Raw genomic sequence first — 16,549 nt, 5'->3', positions numbered from 1 at the left:
ACAGTTCTTTTGTTCTGAGCTAGCTCACTTACGGGCCCTATAGGAAACACAGTAGAGTGAAAGAATGCTGTTTTCTCTAAAACAGAGTGTTTTTCTTGCATGGCACACTAGGGTTCAATTAAACTTCCTAAACGGAGTTGAATCATGTTGAGATTCAAGTTCTAGCAGGAAGTGTTCATTCAGGCTAAGAACAGCACACTTGTGCTATTCTGGCCATATACAGTACAAATAGCATTCGCGTCTGTTCCCAGCCAGTACTTGTATTGGACTGAAGAGAAGCTCCTGTTTTACTCAGTTTCCAATACTGAGTTGAACTAGATATGCCCCGTTTGTGTAGGAAGCACAGTTCTTTTGTTTTTAGCTAGCTCACTACGTGCCCTATAGGAAACACAGTAGAGTGAAAGAATGCTGTTTTCTCAAAAACAGAGTGTTTTTCTTGCATGGCACACTAGGGTTCAATTAAACTTCCTAAACGGAGTTGAATCACGTTGAGATTCAAGTTCTAGCAGCAAGTGTTCATTCAGGCTAAGAACAGCACACTTGTGCTTTTCTGGCCATATACAATGCAAATAGCATTCGCGTCTGTTCCCAGCCAGTACAGTGTATTGGACAGAAGAGAAGCTCCTGTTTTACTCAGTTTCCAATACTGAGTTGAACTAGATATGCCCCGTTTGTGTAGGAAGCACAGTTCTTTTGTTCTGAGCTAGCTCACTGTACGTGCCCTATAGGAAACACAGTAGAGTGAAAGAATGCTGTTTTCTCTAAAACAGAGTGTTTTTCTTGCATGGCACACTAGGGTTCAATTAAACTTCCTAAACGGAGTTGAATCACGTTGAGATTCAAGTTCTAGCAGCAAGTGTTCATTCAGGCTAAGAACAGCACACTTGTGCTATTCTGGCCATATACAGTGCAAATAGCATTCGCGTCTGTTCCCAGGCAGTACAGTGTATTGGACTGAAGAGAAGCTCCTGTTTTACTCAGTTTCCAGTACTGAGTTGAACTCGATATGCCCCGTTTGTGTAGGAAGCACAGTTCTCTTGTTCTGAGCTAGCTCACTGTACGTGCCCAATAGGAAAAACAGTAGAGTGAAAGAATGCTGTTTTCTCTAAAACAGAGTGCTTTTCTTGCATGGCACAGTAGGGTTCAATTAAACTTCCTAAACGGAGTTGAATCACGTTGAGATTCAAGTTCTAACAGCAAGTGTTCATTAGGGCTAAGAACAGCACACTTGTGCTATTCTTTCCATATAAAGTGCAAATAGCATTCGTGTCTGTTCCCAGCCAGTACAGTGTATTGGACTGAAGAGAAGCTCCTGTTTTACTCAGTTTCCAATACTGAGTTGAACTAGATATGCCCCGTTTGTGTAGAAAGCACAGTTCTTTTGTTCTGAGCTAGCTCACTTACGGGCCCTATAGGAAACACAGTAGAGTGAAAGAATGCTGTTTTCTCTAAAACAGAGTGTTTTTCTTGCATGGCACACTAGGGTTCAATTAAACTTCCTAATCGGAGTTGAATCACGTTGAGAATCAAGTTCTAGCAGCAAGTGTTCATTCAGGCTAAGAACAGCACACTTGTGCTTTTCTGGCCATATACAGTGCACATAGCATTCGCGTCTGTTCCCAGCCAATACAGTGTATTGGACTGAAGAGAAGTTCCTGTTTTAATCAGTTTTCAATACTGAGTTGAACTAGATATGCCCCGTTTGTGTAGGAAGCACAGTTCTTTTGTTCTGAGCTAGCTCACTGTATGTGCCCTATAGGAAACACAGTAGAGTGAAAGAATGCTGTTTTCTCTAAAACAGAGTGTTTTTCTTGCATGGCACACTAGGGTTCAATTAAACTTCCTAAACGGAGTTGAATCACGTTGAGATTCAAGTTCTAACAGCAAGTGTTCATTCAGGCTAAGAACAGCAGCCTTGTGCTTTTCTGGCCATATACAGTGCAAATAGCATTCGCGTCTGTTCCCAGCCAGTACAGTGTATTGGACTGAAGAGAAGCTCCTGTTTTACTCAGTTTCCAATACTGAGTTGAACTAGATATGCCCCGTTTGTGTAGGATGCACAGTTCTTTTGTTCTGAGCTAGCTCACTGTACGTGCCTATAGGAAACACAGTAGAGTTAAAGAATGCTGTTTTCTCTAAAACAGAGTGTTTTTCTTGCATGGCACACTAGGGTTTAATTAAAGTTCTTAAACGGAGTTGAATCACGTTTACATTCAAGTTCTAACAGCAAGTGTTCATTAGGACTAAGAACAGCACACTTGTGCTATTCTGGCCATATACAGTGCAAATAGCATTCGCGTCTGTTCCCAGCCAGTACAGTGTATTGGACTGAAGAGAAGCTCCTGTTTTACTCAGTTTCCAATACTGAGTTGAACTAGATATGCCCCGTTTGTGTAGAAAGCACAGTTCTTTTGTTCTGAGCTAGCTCACTTACGGGCCCTATAGGAAACACAGTAGAGTGAAAGAATGCTGTTTTCTCTAAAACAGAGTGTTTTTCTTGCATGGCACACTAGGGTTCAATTAAACTTCCTAAACGGAGTTGAATCACGTTGAGATTCAAGTTCTAGCAGCAAGTGTTCATTCAGGCTAAGAACAGCACACTTGTGCTTTTCTGGCCATATACAGTGCAAATAGCATTCGCGTCTCTTCCCAGCCAGTACAGTGTATTGGACTGAAGAGAAGCTCCTGTTTTACTCAGTTTCCAATACTGAGTTGAACTAGATATGCCCCGTTTGTGTAGAAAGCACAGTTCTTTTGTTCTGAGCTAGCTCACTTACGGGCCCTATAGGAAACACAGTAGAGTGAAAGAATGCTGTTTTCTCTAAAACAGAGTGTTTTTTTTGCATGGCACACTAGGGTTCAATTAAACTTCCTAAACGGAGTTGAATCACGTTGAGATTCAAGTTCTAGCAGCAAGTGTTCATTCAGGCTAAGAACAGCACACTTGTGCTTTTCTGGCCATATAAAGTACAAATAGCATTCGCGTCTGTTCCCTGCCAGTACAGTGTATTGGACTGAAGAGAAGCTCCTGTTTTACTCAGTTTCCAATACTGAGTTGAACTTGATACGCCCCTTTTGTGTAGGAAGCACAGTTCTTTTGTTCTGAGCTAGCTCACTGTATGTGCCCTATAGGAAACACAGTAGAGTGAAAGAATGCTGTTTTCTCTAAAACAGAGAGTTTTTCTTGCATGGCACACTAGGGTTTAATTAAAGTTTCTAAACGGAGTTGAATCACGTTGAGATTCAAGTTCGAGCAGCCAGTGTTCATTCAGGCTAAGAACAGCACACTTGTGCTTTTCTGGCCATATGCAGTGCAAATAGCATTCGCGTCTGTTCCCAGCCAGTACAGTGTATTGGACTGAAGAGAAGCTCCTGTTTTACTCAGTTTCCAATACTGAGTTGAACTAGATATGCCCTGTTTGTGTAGAAAGCACAGTTCTTTTGTTCTGAGCTAGCTCACTTACGGGCCCTATAGGAAACACAGTAGAGTGAAAGAATGCTGTTTTTTCTAAAACAGAGTGTTTTTCTTGCATGGCACACTAGGGTTCAATTAAACTTCCTAAACGGAGTTGAATCACGTTGAGATTCAAGTTCTAGCAGCAAGGGTTCATTAGGGCTAAGAACAGCACACTTGTGCTATTCTGGCCATATACAGTGCAAATAGCATTCGCGTCTGTTCCCAGCCAGTACTTGTATTGGACTGAAGAGAAGCTCCTGTTTTACTCAGTTTCCAATACTGAGTTGAACTAGATATGCCCCGTTTGTGTAGAAAGCACAGTTCTTTTGTTCTGAGCTAGCTCACTGTACGTGCCTATAGGAAACACAGTAGAGTTAAAGAATGCTGTTTTCTCTAAAACAGAGTGTTTTTCTTGCATGGCACACTAGGGTTTAATTAAAGTTCTTAAACGGAGTTAAATCACGTTTACATTCAAGTTCTAACAGCAAGTGTTCATTAGGACTAAGAACAGCACACTTGTGCTATTCTGGCCATATACAGTGCAAATAGCATTCGCGTCTGTTCCCAGCCAGTACAGTGTATTGGACTGAAGAGAAGCTCCTGTTTTACTCAGTTTTCAATACTGAGTTGGACTAGATATGCCCCGTTTGTGTAGGAAGCACAGTTCTTTTGTTCTGAGCTAGCTCACTGTACGTGCCCTATAGGAAACACAGTAGAGTGAAAGAATGCTGTTTTCTCTAAAACAGAGTGTTTTTCTTGCATGGCACACTAGGGTTTAATTAAACTTCCTAAATGGAGTTGAATCACGTTGAGATTCAAGTTCTAACAGGAAGTGTTCATTCAGGCTAAGAACAGCACACTTGTGCTATTCTGGCCATATACAGTGCAAAGAGCATTCGCGTCTGTTCCCAGCCAGTACTTGTATTGGACTGAAGAGAAGCTCCTGTTTTACTCAGTTTCCAATACTGAGTTGAACTAGATATGCCCCGTTTGTGTAGGAAGCACAGTTCTTTTGTTCTGAGCTAGCTCACTACGTGCCCTAAAGGAAACACAGTAGAGTGAAAGAATGCTGTTTTCTCAAAAACAGAGTGTTTTACTTGCATGGCACACTAGGGTTCAATTAAACTTCCTAAACGGAGTTGAATCACGTTGAGATTCAAGTTCTAGCAGCAAGTGTTCATTCAGGCTAAGAACAGCACACTTGTGCTTTTCTGGCCATATACAATGCAAATAGCATTCGCGTCTGTTCCCAGCCAGTACAGTGTATTGGACAGAAGAGAAGCTCCTGTTTTACTCAGTTTCCAATACTGAGTTGAACTAGATATGCCCCGTTTGTGTAGGAAGCACAGTTCTTTTGTTCTGAGCTAGCTCACTGAACGTGCCCTATAGGAAACACAGTAGAGTGAAAGAATGCTGTTTTCTCAAAAACAGAGTGTTTTACTTGCATGGCACACTAGGGTTCAATTAAACTTCCTAAACGGAGTTGAATCACGTTGAGATTCAAGTTCTACCAGCAAGGGTTCATTAGGGCTAAGAACAGCACACTTGTGCTATTCTGGCCATATACAGTGCAAATAGCATTCGCGTCTGTTCCCAGCCAGTACTTGTATTGGACTGAAGAGAAGCTCCTGTTTTACTCAGTTTCCAATACTGAGTTGAACTAGATATGCCCCGTTTGTGTAGGAAGCACAGTTCTTTTGTTCTGAGCTAGCTCACTACGTGCCCTATAGGAAACACAGTAGAGTGAAAGAATGCTTTTTTCTCAAAAACAGAGTGTTTTACTTGCATGGCACACTAGGGTTCAATTAAACTTCCTAAACGGAGTTGAATCACGTTGAGATTCAAGTTCTAGCAGCAAGTGTTCATTCAGGCTAAGAACAGCACACTTGTGCTTTTCTGGCCATATACAATGCAAATAGCATTCGCGTCTGTTCCCAGCCAGTACAGTGTATTGGACAGAAGAGAAGCTCCTGTTTTACTAAGTTTTCAATACTGAGTTGGACTAGATATGCCCCGTTTGTGTAGGAAGCACAGTTCTTTTGTTCTGAGCTAGCTCACTGTACGTGCCCTATAGGAAACACAGTAGAGTGAAAGAATGCTGTTTTCTCTAAAACAGAGTGTTTTTCTTGCATGGCACACTAGGGTTCAATTAAACTTCCTAAACGGAGTTGAATCACGTTGAGATTCAAGTTCTAGCAGCAAGTGTTCATTCAGGCTAAGAACAGCACACTTGTGCTATTCTGGCCATATACAGTACAAATAGCATTCGCGTCTGTTCCCAGCCAGTACTTGTATTGGACTGAAGAGAAGCTCCTGTTTTACTCAGTTTCCAATACTGAGTTGAACTAGATATGCCCCGTTTGTGTAGGAAGCACAGTTCTTTTGTTCTGAGCTAGCTCACTACGTGCCCTATAGGAAACACAGTAGAGTGAAAGAATGCTGTTTTCTCTAAAACAGAGTGTTTTTCTTGCATGGCACACTAGGGTTCAATTAAACTTCCTAAACGGAGTTGAATCACGTTGAGATTCAAGTTCTAGGAGGAAGTGTTCATTCAGGCTAAGAACAGCACACTTGTGCTATTCTGGCCATATACAGTGCAAATAGCATTCGCGTCTGTTCCCAGCCAGTACTTGTATTGGACTGAAGAGAAGCTCCTGTTTTACTCAGTTTCCAATACTGAGTTGAACTAGATATGCCCCGTTTGTGTAGGAAGCACAGTTCTTTTGTTCTGAGCTAGCTCACTGTACGTCCCTATAGGAAACACAGTAGAGTGAAAGAATGCTGTTTTCTCTAAAACAGAGTGTTTTTCTTGCATGGCACACTAGGGTTCAATTAAACTTCCTAAACGGAGTTGAATCACGTTGAGATTCAAGTTCTAGCAGCAAGTGTTCATTCAGGCTAAGAACAGCACACTTGTGCTATTCTGGCCATATACAGTGCAAATAGCATTCGCGTCTGCTACCAGGCAGTACAGTGTATTGGACTGAAGAGAAGCTCCTGTTTTACTCAGTTTCCAATACTGAGTTGACCTAGATATGCCCCGTTTGTGTTGAAAGCACAGTTCTTTTGTTCTGAGCTAGCTCACATACGGGCCGTATAGGAACACAGTAGAGTGAAAGAATGCTGTTTTCTCTAAACAGAGTGTTTTTCTTGCATGGCACACTAGGGTTCAATTAAACTTCCTAAACGGAGTTGAATCACGTTGAGATTCAAGTTCCAGCAGCAAGTGTTCATTCAGGCTAAGAACAGCACACTTGTGCTTTTCTGGCCATATACAATGCAAATAGCATTCGCGTCTGTTCCGAGCCAGTAAAGTGTATTGGACTGAAGAGAAGCTCCTGTTTTACTCAGTTTCCAGTACTGAGTTGAACTCGATATGCCCCGTTTGTGTAGGAAGCACAGTTCTCTTGTTCTGAGCTAGCTCACTGTACGTGCCCTATAGGAAACACAGTAGAGTGAAAGAATGCTGTTTTCTCTAAAACAGAGTGTTTTTCTTGCATGGCACACTAGGGTTCAATTAAACTTCCTAAACGGAGTTGAATCACGTTGAGATTCAAGTTCTAACAGCAAGTGTTCATTCAGGCTAAGAACAGCACACTTGTGCTTTTCTGGCCATATACAATGCAAATAGCATTCGCGTCTGTTCCCAGCCAGTACAGTGTATTGGACAGAAGAGAAGCTCCTGTTTTACTCAGTTTCCAATACTGAGTTGAACTAGATATGCCCCGTTTGTGTAGGAAGCACAGTTCTTTTGTTCTGAGCTAGCTCACTGTACGTGCCGTATAGGAAACACAGTAGAGTGAAAGAATGCTGTTTTCTCTAAAACAGAGTGTTTTTCTTGCATGGCACACTAGGGTTCAATTAAACTTCCTAAACGGAGTTGAATCACGTTGAGATTCAAGTTCTAGCAGCAAGTGTTCATTCAGGCTAAGAACAGCACACTTGTGCTATTCTGGCCATATACAGTGCAAATAGCATTCGCGTCTGTTCCCAGGCAGTACAGTGTATTGGACTGAAGAGAAGCTCCTGTTTTACTCAGTTTCCAATACTGAGTTGAACTAGATATGCCCCGTTTGTGTTGAAAGCACAGTTCTTTTGTTCTGAGCTAGCTCACTTACGGGCCGTATAGGAACACAGTAGAGTGAAAGAATGCTGTTTTCTCTAAACAGAGTGTTTTTCTTGCATGGCACACTACGGTTCAATTAAACTTCCTAAACGGAGTTGAATCACGTTGAGATTCAAGTTCCAGCAGCAAGTGTTCATTCAGGCTAAGAACAGCACACTTGTGCTTTTCTGGCCATATACAATGCAAATAGCATTCGCGTCTGTTCCGAGCCAGTAAAGTGTATTGGACTGAAGAGAAGCTCCTGTTTTACTCAGTTTCCAGTACTGAGTTGAACTCGATATGCCCCGTTTGTGTAGGAAGCACAGTTCTCTTGTTCTGAGCTAGCTCACTGTACGTGCCCTATAGGAAACACAGTAGAGTGAAAGAATGCTGTTTTCTCTAAAACAGAGTGTTTTTCTTGCATGGCACACTAGGGTTCAATTAAACTTCCTAAACGGAGTTGAATCACGTTGAGATTCAAGTTCTAACAGCAAGTGTTCATTCGGGCTAAGAACAGCAGCCTTGTGCTTTTCTGGCCATATACAGTGCAAATAGCATTCGCGTCTGTTCCCAGCCAGTACAGTGTATTGGACTGAAGAGAAGCTCCTGTTTTACTCAGTTTCCAATACTGAGTTGAACTAGATATGCCCCGTTTGTGTTGGATGCACAGTTCTTTTGTTCTGAGCTAGCTCACTGTACGTGCCTATAGGAAACACAGTAGAGTTAAAGAATGCTGTTTTCTCTAAAACAGAGTGTTTTTCTTGCATGGCACACTAGGGTTTAATTAAAGTTCTTAAACGGAGTTGAATCACGTTTACATTCAAGTTCTAACAGCAAGTGTTCATTAGGACTAAGAACAGCACACTTGTGCTATTCTGGCCATATACAGTGCAAATAGCATTCGCGTCTGTTCCCAGCCAGTACAGTGTATTGGACTGAAGAGAAGCTCCTGTTTTACTCAGTTTCCAATACTGAGTTGGACTAGATATGCCCCGTTTGTGTAGAAAGCACAGTTCTTTTGTTCTGAGCTAGCTCACTTACGGGCCCTATAGGAAACACAGTAGAGTGAAAGAATGCTGTTTTCTCTAAAACAGAGTGTTTTTCTTGCATGGCACACTAGGGTTCAATTAAACTTCCTAAACGGAGTTGAATCACGTTGAGATTCAAGTTCTAGCAGCAAGTATTCATTCAGGCTAAGAACAGCACACTTGTGCTTTTCTGGCCATATACAGTGCAAATAGCATTCGTGTCTGTTCCCAGCCAGTACAGTGTATTGGACTGAAGAGAAGCTCCTGTTTTACTCAGTTTCCAATACTGAGTTGAACTAGATATGCCCCGTTTGTGTAGAAAGCACAGTTCTTTTGTTCTGAGCTAGCTCACTTACGGGCCCTATAGGAAACACAGTAGAGTGAAAGAATGCTGTTTTCTCTAAAACAGAGTGTTTTTCTTGCATGGCACACTAGATTTCAATTAAACTTCCTAAACGGAGTTGAATCACATTGAGATTCAAGTTCTAACAGAAAGTGTTCATTAGGGCTAAGAACAGCACACTTGTGCTATTCTGGCCCTATACAGTGCAAATAGCATTCGCGTCTGTTCCCAGCCTGTACAGTGTATTGGACTGAAGAGAAGCTCCTGTTTTACTCAGTCTCCAATACTGAGTTGAACTAGATATGCCCCGTTTCTGTAGAAAGCACAGTTCTTTTGTTCTGAGCTAGCTCACTTACGGGCCCTATAGGAAACACAGTAGAGTGAAAGAATGCTGTTTTCTCTAAAACAGAGTGTTTTTCTTGCATGGCACACTAGGGTTCAATTAAACTTCCTAAATGGAGTTGAATCACGTTGAGATTCAAGTTCTACCAGCAAGTGTTCATTCAGGCTAAGAACAGCACACTTGTGCTATTCTGGCCATATACAGTGCAAATAGCATTCGCGTCTGTTCCCAGCCAGTACAGTGTATTGGACTGAAGAGAAGCTCCTGTTTTACTCAGTTTCCAATACTGAGTTGAACTAGATATGCCCCGTTTGTGTAGGAAGCACAGTTCTTTTGTTCTGAGCTAGCTCACTTACGGGCCCTATAGAAAACACAGTAGAGTGAAAGAATGCTCTTTTCTCTAAAACAGAGTGTTTTTCTTGCATGGCACACTAGGGTTCAATTATACTTCCTAAACGGAGTTGAATCACGTTGAGATTCAAGTTATAGCAGCAAGTGTTCATTCAGGCTAAGAACAGCACACTTGTGCTATTCTGACCATATACAGTGCAAATAGCATTCGCGTCTGTTCCCAGCCAGTCCAGTGTATTGGACTAAAGAGAAGCTCCTGTTTTACTCAGTTTCCAATACTGAGTTGAACTAGTTATGCCCCGTTTGTGTAGGAAGCACATTTCATTTGTTCTGAGCTAGCTCACTTACGGGCCCTATAGGAAACACAGTAGAGTGAAAGAATGCCGTTTTCTCTAAAACAGAGTGTTTTTCTTGCATGGCACACTAGGCTTCAATTAAACTTCCTAAACGGAGTTGAATCACGTTGAGATTCAAGTTCTAGCAGCAAGTGTTCATTCAGGCTAAGAACAGCACACTTGTGCTATTCTGGCCATATACAGTGCAAATAGCATTCGCGTCTATTCCCAGCCAGTACAGTGTATTGGACTGAAGAGAAGCTCCTGTTTTACTCAGTTTCCAATACTGAGTTGAACTAGATATGCCCCGTTTGTGTAGGAAGCACAGTTCTTTTGTTCTGAGCTAGCTCACTGTACGTGCCCTATAGGAAACACAGTAGAGTGTAAGAATGCTGTTTTCTCTAAAACAGAGTGTTTTTCTTGCATGGCACACTAGGGTTCAATTAAACTTCCTAAACGGAGTTGAATCACGTTGAGATTCATGTTCTAGCAGCAAGTGTTCATTCAGGCTAAGAACAGCACACTTGTGCTATTCTGGCCATATACAGTGCAAATAGCATTCACGTCTGTTCCCAGCCAGTACAGTGTATTGGACTGAAGAGAAGCTCCTGTTTTACTCAGTTTCCAATACTGAGTTGAACTAGATATGCCCCGTTTGTGTAGGAAGCACAGTTCTTTTGTTCTGACCTAGCTCACTGTACGTGCCCTATAGGAAACACAGTAGAGTGAAAGAATGCTGTTTTCTGTAAAACAGAGCGTTTTTCTTGCATGGCACACTAGGGTTCAATTAAACTTCCTAAACGGAGTTGAATCACGTTGAGATTCAGGTTCTAGCAGCAAGTGTTCATTCAGGCTAAGAACAGCACACTTGTGCTTTTCTGGCCATATACAGTGCAAATACCATTCGCGTCTGTTCCCAGCCAGTACAGTGTATTGGACTGAAGAGAAGCTCCTGTTTTACTCAGTTTCCAATACTGAGTTGAACTAGATATGCCCCGTTTGTGTAGGAAGCACAGTTCTTTTGTTCTGAGCTAGCTCACTTACGGGCCCTATAGGAAACACAGTAGAGTGAAAGAATGCTGTTTTCTCTAAAACAGAGTGTTTTTCTTGCATGGCACAATAGGGTTCAATTAAACTTCCTAAACGGAGTTGAATCACGTTGAGATTCAAGTTCTAGCAGCAAGTGTTCATTCAGGCTAAGAACAGCACACTTGTGCTTTTCTGGCCATATACAGTGCAAATAGCATTCGCGTCTGTTCCCAGCCAGTACAGTGTATTGGACTGAAGAGAAGCTCCTGTTTTACTCAGTTTCCAATACTGAGTTGAACTAGATATGCCCCGTTTGTGTAGAAAGCACAGTTCTTTTGTTCTGAGCTAGCTCACCTACGGGTCCTATAGGAAACACAGTAGAGTGAAAGAATGCTGTTTTCTCTAAAACAGAGTGTTTTTCTTGCATAGCACACTACGGTTCAATTAAAATTCCTAAACGGAGTTGAATCACGTTGAGATTCAAGTTCTAGCAGCAAGTGTTCATTCAGGCTAAGAACAGCACACTTGTGCTTTTCTGGCCATATACAGTGCAAATAGCATTCGCGTCTGTTCCCAGCCAGTACAGTGTATTGGACTGAAGAGAAGCTCCTGTTTTACTCAGTTTCCAATACTGAGTTGAACTAGATATGCCCCGTTTGTGTAGGAAGCACAGTTCTTTTGTTCTTAGCTAGCTCACTGTATGTGCCCTATAGGAAACACAGTAGAGTGAAAGAATGCGGTTTTCTCTAAAACAGAGTGTTTTTCTTGCATGGCACACTAGGGATTAATTAAAGTTCCTAAACCGAGTTGAATCACGTTGAGATTCAAGTTCAAGCAGCAAGTGTTCATTCAGGCTAGAACAGCACACTTGTGCTTTTCTGGCCATATACAGTGCAAATAGCATTCGCGTCTCTTCCCAGCCAGTACAGTGTATTGGATTGAAGAGAAGCTCCTGTTTTACTCAGTTTCCAATACTGAGTTGAACTAGATATGCCCCGTTTGTGTAGAAACCACAGTTCTTTTTTCTTAGCTAGCTCACTTACCAGCCCTATAGGAAACACAGTAGAGTGAAAGAATGCTGTTTTCTCTAAAACAGAGTGTTTTTCTTGCATGGCACACTAGGGTTCAATTAAACTTCCTAAACGGAGTTGAATCACGTTGAGATTCAAGTTATAGCAGCAAGTGTTCATTCAGGCTAAGAACAGCACACTTGTGCTTTTCTGGCCATAAACAGTGCAAATAGCATTCGCGTCTGTTCCCAGCCAGTACAGTGTATTGGACTGAAGAGAAGCTCCTGTTTTACTCAGTTTCCAATACTGAGTTGAACTAGATATGCCCCGTTTGTGTAGAAAGCACAGTTCTTTTGTTCTGAGCTAGCTTACTTACGGGCCCTATAGGAAACACAGTAGAGTGAAAGAATGCTGTTTTCTCTAAAACAGAGTGTTTTTCTTGCATGGCACACTAGGGTTCAATTAAACTTCCTAAACGGAGTTGAATCACGTTGAGATTCAAGTTCTAGCAGCAAGTGTTCATTCAGGCTAAGAACAGCACACTTGTGCTATTCTGGCCATATACAGTACAAATAGAATTCGCGTCTGTTCCCAGCCAGTACAGTGTATTGGACTGAAGAGAAGCTCCTGTTTTACTCAGTTTCCAATACTGAGTTGAACTAGATATGCCCCGTTTGTGTAGGAAGCACAGTTCTTTTGTTCTTAGCTAGCTCACTGTACGTGCCATATAGGAAACACAGTAGAGTGAAAGAATGCTGTTTTCTCTAAAACAGAGTGTTTTTCTTGCATGGCACACTAGGGTTTAATTAAAGTTCCTAAACGGAGTTGAATCACGTTGAGATTCAAGTTCTAGCAGCAAGTGTTCATTCAGGCTAAGAACAGCACACTTGTGCTTTTCTGGCCATATACAGTGCAAATAGCATTCGCGTCTGTTCCCAGCCAGTACAGTGTATTGGACTGAAGAGAAGCTCCTGTTTTACTCAGTTTCCAATACTGAGTTGAACTAGATATGCCCCGTTTGTGTAGGAAGCACAGTTCTTTTGTTCTTAGCTAGCTCACTGTACGTGCCCTATAGGAAAAACAGTAGAGTGAAAGAATGCGGTTTTCTCTAAAACAGAGTGTTTTTCTTGCATGGCACACTAGGGATTAATTAAGTTCCTAAACCGAGTTGAATCACGTTGAGATTCAAGTTCAAGCAGCAAGTGTTCATTCAGGCTAAGAACAGCACACTTGTGCTTTTCTGGCCATATACAGTGCAAATAGCATTCGCGTCTCTTCCCAGCCAGTACAGTGTATTGGACTGAAGAGAAGCTCCTGTTTTACTCAGTTTCCAATACTGAGTTGAACTAGATATGCCCCGTTTGTGTAGAAAGCACAGTTCTTTTGTTCTGAGCTAGCTCACTGTACGTGCCCTATAGGAAACACAGTAGAGTGAAAGAATGCTGTTTTCTCTAAAACAGAGTGTTTTTCTTGCATGGCACACTAGGGTTCAATTAAACTTCCTAAACGGAGTTGAATCACGTTGAGATTCAAGTTCTAGCAGCAAGTGTTCATTCAGGCTAAGAACAGCACACTTGTGCTATTCTGGCCATATACTGTGCAAATAGCATTCGCGTCTGTTCCCAGCCAGTACAGTGTATTGGACTGAAGAGAAGCTCCTGTTTTACTCAGTTTCCAATACTGAGTTGAACTAGATATGCCCCGTTTGTGTAGGAAGCACAGTTCTTTTGTTCTGAGCTAGCTCACTGTATGTGCCCTAGAGGAAACACAGTAGAGTGAAAGAATGCTGTTTTCTCTAAAACAGAGTGTTTTTCTTGCATGGCACACTAGGGTTCAATTAAACTTCCTAAACGGAGTTGAATCACGTTGAGATTCATGTTCTAGCAGCAAGTGTTCATTCAGGCTAAGAACAGCACACTTGTGCTATTCTGGCCATATACAGTGCAAATAGCATTCGCGTCTGTTCCCAGCCAGTACAGTGTATTGGACTGAAGAGAAGCTCCTGTTTTACTCAGTTTCCAATACTGAGTTGAACTAGATATGCCCCATTTGTGTAGGAAGCACAGTTCTTTTGTTCTGACCTAGCTCACTGTACGTGCCCTATAGGAAACACAGTAGAGTGAAAGAATGCTGTTTTCTCTAAAACAGAGTGTTTTTCTTGCATGGCACAATAGGGTTCAATTAAACTTCCTAAACGGAGTTGAATCACGTTGAGATTCAAGTTCTAGCAGCAAGTGTTCATTCAGGCTAAGAACAGCACACTTGTGCTTTTCTGGCCATATACAGTGCAAATAGCATTCGCGTCTGTTCCCAGCCAGTACAGTGTATTGGACTGAAGAGAAGCTCCTGTTTTACTCAGTTTCCAATACGGAGTTGAACTAGATATGCCCCGTTTGTGTAGAAAGCACAGTTCTTTTGTTCTGAGCTAGCTCACTTACGGGTCCTATAGGAAACACAGTAGAGTGAAAGAATGCTGTTTTCTCTAAAACAGAGTGTTTTTCTTGCATAGCACACTAGGGTTCAATTAAAATTCCTAAACTGAGTTGAATCACGTTGAGATTCAAGTTCTAGCAGCAAGTGTTCATTCAGGCTAAGAACAGCACACTTGTGCTATTCTGGCCATATACAGTGCAAATAGCATTCGCGTCTGTTCCCAGCCAGTACAGTGTATTGGACTGAAGAGTAGCTCCTGTTTTACTCAGTTTCCAATACTGAGTTGAACTAGATATGCCCCGTTTGTGTAGGAAGCACAGTTCTTTTGTTCTTAGCTAACTCACTGTACGTGCCCTATAGGAAACACAGTAGAGTGAAAGAATGCTGTTTTCTCTAAAACAGAGTGTTTTTCTTGCATGGCACACTAGGGTTTAATTAAAGTTCCTAAACGGAGTTGAATCACGTTGAGATTCAAGTTCTAGCAGCAAGTGTTCATTCAGGCTAAGAACAGCACACTTGTGCTTTTCTGGCCATATACAGTGCAAATAGCATTCGCGTCTGTTCCCAGCCAGTACATTGTATTGGACTGAAGAGAAGCTCCTGTTTTACTCAGTTTCCAATACTGAGTTGAACTAGATATGCCCCGTTTGTGTAGGAAGCACAGTTCTTTTGTTCTTAGCTAGCTCACTGTACGTGCCCTATAGGAAAAACAGTAGAGTGAAAGAATGCGGTTTTCTCTAAAACAGAGTGTTTTTCTTGCATGGCACACTAGGGATTAATTAAAGTTCCTAAACCGAGTTGAATCACGTTGAGATTCAAGTTCAAGCAGCAAGTGTTCATTCAGGCTAAGAACAGCACACTTGTGCTTTTCTGGCCATATACAGTGCAAATAGCATTCGCGTCTCTTCCCAGCCAGTACAGTGTATTGGACTGAAGAGAAGCTCCTGTTTTACTCAGTTTCCAATACTGAGTTGAACTAGATATGCCCCGTTTGTGTAGAAAGCACAGTTCTTTTGTTCTGAGCTAGCTCACTGTACGTGCCCTATAGGAAACACAGTAGAGTGAAAGAATGCTGTTTTCTCTAAAACAGAGTGTTTTTCTTGCATGGCACACTAGGGTTCAATTAAACTTCCTAAACGGAGTTGAATCACGTTGAGATTCAAGTTCTAGCAGCAAGTGTTCATTCAGGCTAAGAACAGCACACTTGTGCTATTCTGGCCATATACTGTGCAAATAGCATTCGCGTCTGTTCCCAGCCAGTACAGTGTATTGGACTGAAGAGAAGCTCCTGTTTTACTCAGTTTCCAATACTGAGTTGAACTAGATATGCCCCGTTTGTGTAGGAAGCACAGTTCTTTTGTTCTGAGCTAGCTCACTGTATGTGCCCTAGAGGAAACACAGTAGAGTGTAAGAATGCTGTTTTCTCTAAAACAGAGTGTTTTTCTTGCATGGCACACTAGGGTTCAATTAAACTTCCTAAACGGAGTTGAATCACGTTGAGATTCAGGTTCTAGCAGCAAGTGTTCATTCAGGCTAAGAACAGCACACTTGTGCTTTTCTGGCCATATACAGTGCAAATAGCATTCGCGTCTGTTCCCAGCCAGTACAGTGTATTGGACTGAAGAGAAGCTCCTGTTTTACTCAGTTTCCAATACTGAGTTGAACTAGATATGCCCCGTTTGTGTAGGAAGCACAGTTCTTTTGTTCTGAGCTAGCTCACTGTACGTGCCCTATAGGAAACACAGTAGAGTGAAAGAATGCTGTTTTCTCTAAAACAGAGTGTTTTTCTTGCATGGCACAATAGGGTTCAATTAAACTTCCTAAACGGAGTTGAATCACGTTGAGATTCAAGTTCTAGCAGCAAGTGTTCATTCAGGCTAAGAACAGCACACTTGTGCTTTTCTGGCCATATACAGTGCAAATAGCATTCGCGTCTGTTCCCAGCCAGTACAGTGTATTGGACTGAAGAGAAGCTCCTGTTTTACTCAGTTTCCAATACGGAGTTGAACTAGATATGCCCCGTTTGTGTAGAAAGCACAGTTCTTTTGTTCTGAGCTAGCTCACTTACGGGTCCTATAGGAAACACAGTAGAGTGAAAGAATGCTGTTTTCTCTA

The sequence above is a fragment of the Peromyscus maniculatus genome, chromosome 11 (assembly GCF_049852395.1).
Source record: "Peromyscus maniculatus bairdii isolate BWxNUB_F1_BW_parent chromosome 11, HU_Pman_BW_mat_3.1, whole genome shotgun sequence".
Lineage (NCBI taxonomy): Eukaryota > Metazoa > Chordata > Mammalia > Rodentia > Cricetidae > Peromyscus > Peromyscus maniculatus.
The sequence above is the reverse complement of the archived record's forward strand: the minus strand, read 5'-3'. Positions refer to the sequence as shown.